We start from the raw sequence: 10,803 nt of genomic DNA on the forward strand, positions 1-10,803 counted from the left end.
ATGAGTAGAGAACATGACTAGAGAACATGACTAGAGAAGATGACTGGACAACATGACTAGAGAACATGACTAGAGAACATGACTAGAGAACATGAGTAGAGAACATGAGTAGAGAACATGACGAGAGAACATGACTAGAGAAGATGACTGGACAACATGACTGGAGAACATGACTACAGAACATGACTAGAGAACATGACTAGAGAACATGACTAGAGAACATGAGTAGAGAACATGAGTAGAGAACATGACTAGAGAACATGACTCCATGAGGAGAGCTTCCTGTCTAGATGTGGTTCTGCTCTCTGAGGTCTGCAGGTCGTTCTTCAGCAGCAGGTAGTTGGACAGTGAGTGTCGCTCACACATCACTTCCTGCCAGGTCCTTCTGGGCATCCTATGTGTCACCTGCTCGTCTCCATCATCATCCCTGGACCTTCCTCCTCCATCCTGGACCTTCCTCCTCCTCCCTGGACCTTCCTCCTCCTCCTCCTCCTCCTCCTCCTCCTCCTCCTCCTCCTCCTCCTCCTCCCTGGACCTTCCTAGATGCAGGAAAGATTCTACCTTGCTGACATGTTTCAGCTTCATCTGTCCTCTTCCTCAGTAGGAGGAAGAATTAGAAGGTGACACCACCAACAGCCCCAGCAGGAGGACGAATTAGAAGGTGACACCATCAACCAGCAGTACAGCAGAATACCTGATGACCAGCAGGAGGAAGAATTAGAAGGTGACACCATCAACCAGCAGTCCAGCAGAATACCTGATGACCAGCAGGAGGAAGAATTAGAAGGTGACACCATCAACCAGCAGTACAGCAGAATACCTGATGACCAGCAGGAGGAAGAATTAGAAGGTGACACCATCAACCAGCAGTACAGCAGAATACCTGATGACCAGCAGGAGGAAGAATTAGAAGGTGACGCCATCAACCAGCAGTACAGCAGAATGCCTGATGACCAGCAGGAGGAAGAATTAGAAGGTGACACCATCAACCAGCAGTACAGCAGAATACCTGATGACCAGCAGGAGGAAGAATTAGAAGGTGACACCATCAACCAGCAGTACAGCAGAATACCTGATGACCAGCAGGAGGAAGAATTAGAAGGTGACACCATCAATCAGCAGTACAGCAGAATACCTGATGACCAGCAGGAGGAAGAATTAGAAGGTGACACCATCAACCAGCAGTCCAGCAGAATACCTGATGACCAGCAGGAGGAAGAATTAGAAGGTGACACCATCAACCAGCAGTCCAGCAGAATACCTGATGACCAGCAGGAGGAAGAATTAGAAGGTGACACCATCAACCAGCAGTACAGCAGAATACCTGATGACCAGCAGGAGGAAGAATTAGAAGGTGACACCATCAACCAGCAGTACAGCAGAATACCTGATGACCAGCAGGAGGAAGAATTAGAAGGTGACACCATCAACCAGCAGTACAGCAGAATGCCTGATGACCAGCAGGAGGAAGAATTAGAAGGTGACACCATCAACCAGCAGTACAGCAGAATACCTGATGACCAGCAGGAGGAAGAATTAGAAGGTGACACCATCAACCAGCAGTACAGCAGAATGCCTGATGACCAGCAGGAGGAAGAATTAGAAGGTGACACCATCAACCAGCAGTACAGCAGAATACCTGATGACCAGCAGGAGGAAGAATTAGAAGGTGACACCATCAACCAGCAGTACAGCAGAATGCCTGATGACCAGCAGGAGGAAGAATTAGAAGGTGACACCATCAACCAGCAGTACAGCAGAATACCTGATGACCAGCAGGAGGAAGAATTAGAAGGTGACACCATCAACCAGCAGTCCAGCAGAATACCTGATGACCAGCAGGAGGAAGAATTAGAAGGTGACACCATCAACCAGCAGTACAGCAGAATACCTGATGACCAGCAGGAGGAAGAATTAGAAGGTGACACCATCAACCAGCAGTACAGCAGAATACCTGATGACCAGCAGGAGGAAGAATTAGAAGGTGACACCATCAACCAGCAGTACAGCAGAATACCTGATGACCAGCAGGAGGAAGAATTAGAAGGTGACACCATCAACCAGCAGTACAGCAGAATGCCTGATGACCAGCAGGAGGAAGAATTAGAAGGTGACACCATCAACCAGCAGTACAGCAGAATACCTGATGACCAGCAGGAGGAAGAATTAGAAGGTGACACCATCAACCAGCAGTACAGCAGAATGCCTGATGACCAGCAGGAGCATCAGTATCAACATAACGATGCTCCTGGAAACCCTGAAGCTGGAGTCACGTTAGTAAAGTTCTAAAGTTTAGATCTTCATATAAAATATCAGGTACAAATCACCTTCCTGCTGAACCAGAGAAGAAACAGGTTCCTCCTCCTCCTCCTTCTTCTCCTCCTCCTCCTTCTTCTCCTCCTCCTCCTCCTCCTGCTCCTCCTCCTCCTCCTTCTTCTCCTCCTCCTCCTCCTCCTGCTCCTTCTCTTCCGGCTCCTCCTCCTTCTCCTCCTCCTCCTCCTGCTCCTCCTCCTTCTTCTACTCCTCCTCCTTCTCCTCTTCCTCCTGCTCCTCCTCCTTCTTCTCCTCCTGCTCCTCCTCCTGCTCCTCCTCCTGCTCCACCTCCTGCTCCTCCTCCTTCTTCTACTCCTCCTCCTTCTCCTCTTCCTCCTGCTCCTCCTCCTTCTTCTCCTCCTGCTCCTCCTCCTGCTCCTCCTCCTACTCCACCTCCTGCTCCTCCTCCTTCTTCTACTCCTCCTCCTTCTCCTCTTCCTCCTGCTCCTCCTCCTTCTTCTCCTCCTGCTCCACCTCCTGCTCCTCCTCCTTCTTCTATTCCTGCTCCTCCTCCTCCTCTTCCTTCTCCTCCGCCTCCTCCTCCTCCTCTTCCTTCTCCTCCTCCTCCTCCTCCTCTTCCTTCTTCTCCGCCTCCTCCTCCTTCTCTTCCTTCTCCTCCTGCTCTTCCTCCTCCTGCTCCCCCTCCTCCTCTTCCTTCTCCTCCTGCTCTTCCTTCTCCTCCGCCTCCGCCTCCTCCTCCTCCTCCTCCTCCTCTTCCTTCTCCTCCGCCTCCTCATCCTCTTCCTTCTCCTCCGCCTCCTCCTCCTCCTCCTCCTCCTCCTCCTCCTCCTTCTCGTCCTCCTCCTCCTCCTCCTCCTTTTCCTTCTCCTCCTCCTCCTCCTTCTCGTCCTCCTCCTCCTCCTCCTTCTCCTCCTCAGCTTCAGGGTCCATCATCCAGCCATAATAAAGAGTAGACACCTCTCGACTGGGGAGGGACACGTCAACAGCGCCGCCATCTTGAACCAGTGGTGGTGGCGGCAGAGGTGGATGAATATCGACGATGGAAAGAAGTACTCCTCAATCTCTAAAAGTTGAATTTTAAGTTGAATTTTGAACCAATTTCCAAACTGTTAGATTTTTTTTTTTAAGGCTGACATGTAGCTACTTTGTTTAGTGTGTTAATATGCAGTACACACTGTGTTTAGTGTGTTAATGTGCAGTACACACTGTGTTTAGTGTGTTAATGTGCAGTACACACTGTGTTTAGTGTGTAGTACACACTGTGTTTAGTGTGTAGTACACACTGTGTTTAGTGTGTTAATGTGCAGTATACACTTTGTTCAGTGTGTTAATGTGCAGTACACACTGTGTTTAGTGAGTTAATGTGCAGTACACACTGTGTTTAGTGTGTAGTACACACTGTGTTTAGTGTGTTAATGTGCAGTATACACTTTGTTTAGTGTGTTAATGTGCAGTGTACACTTTGTTCAGTGTGTTAATGTGCAGTACACACTGTGTTTAGTGTGTAGTACACACTGTGTTTAGTGTGTTAATGTGCAGTACACACTGTGTTTAGTGTGTTAATATGCAGTACACACTGTGTTTAGTGTGTTAATATGCAGTACACACTGTGTTTAGTGTGTAGTACACACTTTGTTCAGTGTGTTAATGTGCAGTACACACTGTGTTTAGTGAGTTAATGTGCAGTACACACTGTGTTTAGTGTGTTAATGTGCAGTATACACTGTGTTTAGTGTGTTAATATGCAGTACACACTTTGTTTAGTGTGTTAATGTGCAGTATACACTTTGTTTAGTGTGTTAATGTGCAGTACACACTGTGTTTAGTGTGTTAATATGCAGTACACACTGTGTTTAGTGTGTAGTACACACTGTGTTTAGTGTGTTAATATGCAGTACACACTGTGTTTAGTGTGTTAATATGCAGTACACACTGTGTTTAGTGTGTTAATGTGCAGTACACACTGTGTTTAGTGTGTGTTAATATGCAGTACACACTGTGTTTAGTGTGTAGTACACACTGTGTTTAGTGTGTTAATATGCAGTACACACTGTGTTTAGTGTGTAGTACACACTGTGTTTAGTGTGTTAATATGCAGTACACACTGTGTTTAGTGTGTTAATGTGCAGTACACACTGTGTTTAGTGTGTTAATGTGCAGTACACATTGTGTTTAGTGTGTTAATGTGCAGTACACACTTTGTTTAGTGTGTTAATATGCAGTACACACTGTGTTTAGTGTGTAGTTCAACCTGTGTTTAGTGTGTTAATGTGCAGTACACACTGTGTTTAGTGTGTTAATATGCAGTACACACTGTGTTTAGTGTGTTAATGTGCAGTACACACTGTGTTTAGTGTGTTAATGTGCAGTACACACTTTGTTTAGTGTGTTAATGTGCAGTATACACTTTGTTCAGTGTGTTAATGTGCAGTACACACTGTGTTTAGTGTGTTAATGTGCTGTACACACTTTGTTTAGTGTGTTAATGTGCAGTATACACTTTGTTCAGTGTGTTAATGTGCAGTACACACTGTGTTTAGTGTGTAGTACACACTGTGTTTAGTGTGTTAATATGCAGTACACACTGTGTTTAGTGTGTTAATATGCAGTACACACTGTGTTTAGTGTGTTAATGTGCTGTACACACTTTGTTTAGTGTGTTAATATGCAGTACACACTGTGTTTAGTGTGTAGTTCACACTGTGTTTAGTGTGTTAATGTGCAGTACACACTTTGTTTAGTGTGTTAATGTGCAGTATACACTTTGTTCAGTGTGTTAATGTGCAGTATACACTGTTCAGTGTGTTAATATGCAGTACACACTGTCTTTAGTGTGTAGTACACACTGTGTTTAGTGTGTTAATATGCAGTACACACTGTGTTTAGTGTGTAGTACAAACTGTGTTTAGTGTGTTAATGTGCAGTACACACTTTATTTAGAGTGTTAATGTGCAGTACACACTTTGTTTAATGTGTTAATGTGCAGTATACACTTTGTTCAGTGTGTTAATATGCAGTACACACTTTATTTAGAGTGTTAATGTGCAGTACACACTGTGTTCAGTGTGTGTTAATATGCAGTACACACTTTATTTAGAGTGTTAATGTGCAGTACACACAATGTTTAGTGTGTTAATGTGCAGTACACACTTTATTTAGAGTGTTAATGTGCAGTACACACTGTGTTTAGTTTGTGTTAATATGCAGTACACACTGTGTTTAGTGTGTAAATGTGCAGTACACACTTTATTTAGAGTGTTAATGTGCAGTACACACTATGTTCAGTGTGTGTTAATGTGCAGTACACACTGTGTTTAGTGTGTTAATGTGCAGTACACACTGTGTTTAGTGTGCTAATGTGCAGTATACACTTTGTTCAGTGTGTTAATGTGCAGTATACACTTTGTTCAGTGTGTTAATGTGCAGTACACACTTTGTTTAATGTGTTAATGTGCAGTATACACTTTGTTGAGTGTGTTAATGTGCAGTATACACTTTGTTTAATGTGTTAATGTGCAGTACACACTTTGTTTAGTGTGTAGTACACACTGTGTTTAGTGTGTTAATGTGCAGTACACACTGTGTTTAGTGTGTAGTACACACTGTGTTTAGTGTGTTAATGTGCAGTACACACTGTGTTTAGTGTGTAGTACATAATGTGTTTAATATGCAGTACACACTGTGTTTAGTGTGTAGTACACACTGTGTTTAGTGTGTTAATATGCAGTACACACTGTGTTTAGTGTGTTAATGTGCAGTACACACTGTGTTTAGTGTGTTAATGTGCAGTACACATTGTGTTTAGTGTGTTAATGTGCAGTACACACTTTGTTTAGTGTGTTAATATGCAGTACACACTGTGTTTAGTGTGTAGTTCAACCTGTGTTTAGTGTGTTAATGTGCAGTACACACTGTGTTTAGTGTGTTAATATGCAGTACACACTGTGTTTAGTGTGTTAATGTGCAGTACACACTGTGTTTAGTGTGTTAATGTGCAGTACACACTTTGTTTAGTGTGTTAATGTGCAGTATACACTTTGTTCAGTGTGTTAATGTGCAGTACACACTGTGTTTAGTGTGTTAATGTGCTGTACACACTTTGTTTAGTGTGTTAATGTGCAGTATACACTTTGTTCAGTGTGTTAATGTGCAGTACACACTGTGTTTAGTGTGTAGTACACACTGTGTTTAGTGTGTTAATATGCAGTACACACTGTGTTTAGTGTGTTAATATGCAGTACACACTGTGTTTAGTGTGTTAATGTGCTGTACACACTTTGTTTAGTGTGTTAATATGCAGTACACACTGTGTTTAGTGTGTAGTTCACACTGTGTTTAGTGTGTTAATGTGCAGTACACACTTTGTTTAGTGTGTTAATGTGCAGTATACACTTTGTTCAGTGTGTTAATGTGCAGTATACACTGTTCAGTGTGTTAATATGCAGTACACACTGTCTTTAGTGTGTAGTACACACTGTGTTTAGTGTGTTAATATGCAGTACACACTGTGTTTAGTGTGTAGTACAAACTGTGTTTAGTGTGTTAATGTGCAGTACACACTTTATTTAGAGTGTTAATGTGCAGTACACACTTTGTTTAATTTGTTAATGTGCAGTATACACTTTGTTCAGTGTGTTAATATGCAGTACACACTTTATTTAGAGTGTTAATGTGCAGTACACACTGTGTTCAGTGTGTGTTAATATGCAGTACACACTTTATTTAGAGTGTTAATGTGCAGTACACACAATGTTTAGTGTGTTAATGTGCAGTACACACTTTATTTAGAGTGTTAATGTGCAGTACACACTGTGTTTAGTTTGTGTTAATATGCAGTACACACTGTGTTTAGTGTGTAAATGTGCAGTACACACTTTATTTAGAGTGTTAATGTGCAGTACACACTATGTTCAGTGTGTGTTAATGTGCAGTACACACTGTGTTTAGTGTGTTAATGTGCAGTACACACTGTGTTTAGTGTGCTAATGTGCAGTATACACTTTGTTCAGTGTGTTAATGTGCAGTATACACTTTGTTCAGTGTGTTAATGTGCAGTACACACTTTGTTTAATGTGTTAATGTGCAGTATACACTTTGTTGAGTGTGTTAATGTGCAGTATACACTTTGTTTAATGTGTTAATGTGCAGTACACACTTTGTTTAGTGTGTAGTACACACTGTGTTTAGTGTGTTAATGTGCAGTACACACTGTGTTTAGTGTGTAGTACACACTGTGTTTAGTGTGTTAATGTGCAGTACACACTGTGTTTAGTGTGTAGTACATAATGTGTTTAGTGTGTAGTACACACTGTGTTTAGTGTGTAGTACACACTTTGTTTAGAGTGTTAATGTCCAGTACACACTGTGTTTAGTGTGTGTTAATGTGCAGTACACACTGTGTTTAGTGTGTAAATGTGCAGTACACACTGTGTTTAGTGTGTGTTAATGTGCAGTACACACTGTGTTTAGTGTGTTAATGTGCAGTACACACTGTCTTTAGTGTGTGTTAATGTGCAGTACACACTGTTTAATGTGTTAATATGCAGTACACACTGTGTTTAGTGTGTGTTAATGTGCAGTACACACTGTGTTTAGTGTGTTAATGTGCAGTACACACTGTGTTTAGTGTGTGTTAATATGCAGTACACATTGTGTTTAGTGTGTGTTAATATGCAGTACACACTGTGTTTAGTGTGTCTTAATGTGCAGTACACACTGTCTTTAGTGTGTGTTAATGTGCAGTACACACTGTTTAATGTGTTAATATGCAGTACACACTGTGTTTAGTGTGTGTTAATATGCAGTACACACTGTGTTTAGTGTGTAAATTTGCAGTACACACTGTGTTTAGTGTGTTAATATGCAGTACACACTTTATTTAGAGTGTTAATGTGCAGTACACACTTTGTTTAGTGTGTGTTAATGTGCAGTACACACTGTGTTTAGTGTGTAAATGTGCAGTACACACTGTGTTTAGTGTGTAGTACACACTGTGTTTAGTGTGTTAATGTGCAGTATACACTTTGTTTAGTGTGTTAATGTGCAGTGTACACTTTGTTCAGTGTGTTAATGTGCAGTACACACTGTGTTTAGTGTGTAGTACACACTGTGTTTAGTGTGTTAATGTGCAGTACACACTGTGTTTAGTGTGTTAATATGCAGTACACACTGTGTTTAGTGTGTAGTACACACTGTGTTTAGTGTGTTAATGTGCAGTATACACTTTGTTTAGTGTGTTAATGTGCAGTATACACTTTGTTCAGTGTGTTAATGTGCAGTACACACTGTGTTTAGTGAGTTAATGTGCAGTACACACTGTGTTTAGTGTGTTAATGTGCAGTATACACTGTGTTTAGTGTGTTAATATGCAGTACACACTGTGTTTAGTGTGTTAATGTGCAGTATACACTTTGTTTAGTGTGTTAATGTGCAGTACACACTGTGTTTAGTGTGTTAATATGCAGTACACACTGTGTTTAGTGTGTAGTACACACTGTGTTTAGTGTGTTAATATGCAGTACACACTGTGTTTAGTGTGTTAATATGCAGTACACACTGTGTTTAGTGTGTTAATGTGCAGTACACACTGTGTTTAGTGTGTGTTAATATGCAGTACACACTGTGTTTAGTGTGTAGTACACACTGTGTTTAGTGTGTTAATATGCAGTACACACTGTGTTTAGTGTGTAGTACACACTGTGTTTAGTGTGTTAATATGCAGTACACACTGTGTTTAGTGTGTTAATGTGCAGTACACACTGTGTTTAGTGTGTTAATGTGCAGTACACATTGTGTTTAGTGTGTTAATGTGCAGTACACACTTTGTTTAGTGTGTTAATATGCAGTACACACTGTGTTTAGTGTGTAGTTCACCCTGTGTTTAGTGTGTTAATGTGCAGTACACACTGTGTTTAGTGTGTTAATATGCAGTACACACTTTGTTCAGTGTGTTAATGTGCAGTACACACTGTGTTTAGTGTGTAGTACACACTGTGTTTAGTGTGTTAATATGCAGTACACACTGTGTTTAGTGTGTTAATGTGCAGTACACACTGTGTTTAGTGTGTAGTTCAGACTGTGTTTAGTGTGTTAATGTGCAGTACACACTTTGTTCAGTGTGTTAATGTGCAGTACACACTTTGTTTAGTGTGTTAATGTGCAGTACACACTGTGTTTAGTGTGTTAATGTGCAGTATACACTTTGTTTAGTGTGTTAATGTGCAGTATACACTTTGTTCAGTGTGTTAATGTGCAGTACACACTGTGTTTAGTGAGTTAATGTGCAGTACACACTGTGTTTAGTGTGTAGTACACACTGTGTTTAGTGTGTTAATATGCAGTACACACTGTGTTTAGTGTGTAGTACAAACTGTGTTTAGTGTGTTAATGTGCAGTACACACTTTATTTAGAGTGTTAATGTGCAGTACACACTTTGTTTAATGTGTTAATGTGCAGTATACACTTTGTTCAGTGTGTTAATATGCAGTACACACTTTATTTAGAGTGTTAATGTGCAGTACACACTGTGTTCAGTGTGTGTTAATATGCAGTACACACTTTATTTGGAGTGTTAATGTGCAGTACACACAATGTTTAGTGTGTTAATGTGCAGTACACACTGTGTTTAGTGTGTGTTAATATGCAGTACACACTGTGTTTAGTGTGTAAATGTGCAGTACACACTGTGTTTAGTGTGTTAATGTGCAGTACACACTTTATTTAGAGTGTTAATGTGCAGTACACACTATGTTCAGTGTGTTAATGTGCAGTACACACTGTGTTTAGTGTGCTAATGTGCAGTATACACTTTGTTCAGTGTGTTAATGTGCAGTATACACTTTGTTCAGTGTGTTAATGTGCAGTACACACTTTGTTTAATGTGTTAATGTGCAGTATACACTTTGTTGAGTGTGTTAATGTGCAGTATACACTTTGTTTAATGTGTTAATGTGCAGTACACACTTTGTTTAGTGTGTAGTACACACTGTGTTTAGTGTGTTAATGTGCAGTACACACTGTGTTTAGTGTGTAGTACACACTGTTTTTAGTGTGTTAATGTGCAGTACACACTGTGTTTAGTGTGTAGTACATAATGTGTTTAGTGTGTAGTACACACTGTGTTTAGTGTGTAGTACACACTTTGTTTAGAGTGTTAATGTCCAGTACACACTGTGTTTAGTGTGTGTTAATGTGCAGTACACACTGTGTTTAGTGTGTAAATGTGCAGTACACACTGTGTTTAGTGTGTGTTAATGTGCAGTACACACTGTGTTTAGTGTGTTAATGTGCAGTACACACTGTGTTTAGTGTGTGTTAATATGCAGTACACATTGTGTTTAGTGTGTGTTAATATGCAGTACACACTGTGTTTAGTGTGTGTTAATGTGCAGTACACACTGTCTTTAGTGTGTGTTAATGTGCAGTACACACTGTTTAATGTGTTAATATGCAGTACACACTGTGTTTAGTGTGTGTTAATATGCAGTACACACTGTGTTTAGTGTGTAAATTTGCAGTACACACTGTGT

This window comes from Lipophrys pholis (genome assembly GCF_963383615.2).
Source record: "Lipophrys pholis genome assembly, chromosome: 12".
Lineage (NCBI taxonomy): Eukaryota > Metazoa > Chordata > Actinopteri > Blenniiformes > Blenniidae > Lipophrys > Lipophrys pholis.